General features: G+C 31.7%; 1 pseudogene; it reads left to right on the top strand.

The window, feature by feature from the left end:
* Nucleotides 1-431: 431 nt before the first annotated feature.
* On the top strand, nucleotides 432-509 carry LOC130020217 (uncharacterized; annotated as a pseudogene).
* The last annotated feature ends 634 nt before the right edge of the window (nucleotides 510-1,143 follow it).

Here is a 1,143-nt window from a genome sequence, read left to right as displayed (position 1 = left end):
GGTAGCTTGTCAGTCTCTCCGAAAGGGGCAGAAGAATCCAACCTGGGTCAGGTGCATGCAACGCAAACGCCCTACTCGTTGTGCTATCGCTCCAGCCCAAGTAGATCTATAGGGGTTTGAATTTGTTTTGTAGTTTGAAAAATATACATTGAGTTTGCAAAGCAACAGAAAAGCTCAGAGTATATTAACTATATCTCCTATATTATTAATTTAAGGTTTTTATTTTACTTTTATCCTGTGAGAATAATCTACATGCTCACCATCACTTATGATTAGGGAAGTCCACATTCAGATAAGATAACATCTCACACCAATGAGAACAGCACATATCAAAAGTACTGAAAACAGTATTTGTGTACTGGTGGGGGGATATGGTGGAAAAAGGAACTCTCAAACTCTCATCCGCTGCTGGTAGGAATGTTGTGTGTTTCAAGACTATACTTTTAGGCGTCATTTCTATAGTATGTTATTGGAGAAGTTTCTCTGATCACGTAGAGACTTTTCATGTAGTCTATTAATATTTATTTTACATTATATGTCTTCAATTTATAATTTTAAATACTATATGTTCAGTTTGAAATGTATGGAAAGTTAGTACACTTTCTTAAAATTATAAACTCAGTTCAGTTAAATTAGAAATATATCTATTAAATTTTACAAAAAGATTAGTAGATGCACCAGAGAATAAAATATTAGCATTTGGATCATTTAACAAGTTTTTCTAAAACTTATGGTTTATCATTATAAGCTCTATTTGAGATTATTTCAAAGATCTGAACTAAATTTGCAAAGGGAAATTCCTCATTCACATCAGTTCTCTATCTGATGCCAATAATAATATAACATTTAAAAATATCAGTCTGTCTCTTAAGACATTCTTATAGATTCCATTCAATTCTTTCATGCTTAGATTTTCCTACTTAAGAATTTATGGATCGTTCTTTTCAAATAGAAGCCATTTGATGAGCCTATTTTCAATCCTTCCTTTGTTTTCTTTGCATCAGTAATAAAATCATTATTATTCACATCACCAAGATCTAGTTCATTATCTGATAAGAACAAATATGCCTTGCACTCAATTTGGGATATTTGATTTTTCTTATTTTTGTTCTCAGTAGGCATATCCTGTTCATTTGGTAGAAA

The sequence above is a fragment of the Sorex fumeus genome, unplaced genomic scaffold (genome assembly GCF_029834395.1).
Source record: "Sorex fumeus unplaced genomic scaffold, SorFum_2.1 ptg000010l, whole genome shotgun sequence".
NCBI lineage: Eukaryota > Metazoa > Chordata > Mammalia > Eulipotyphla > Soricidae > Sorex > Sorex fumeus.
This window is presented reverse-complemented; position numbering and strand designations above follow the sequence as displayed.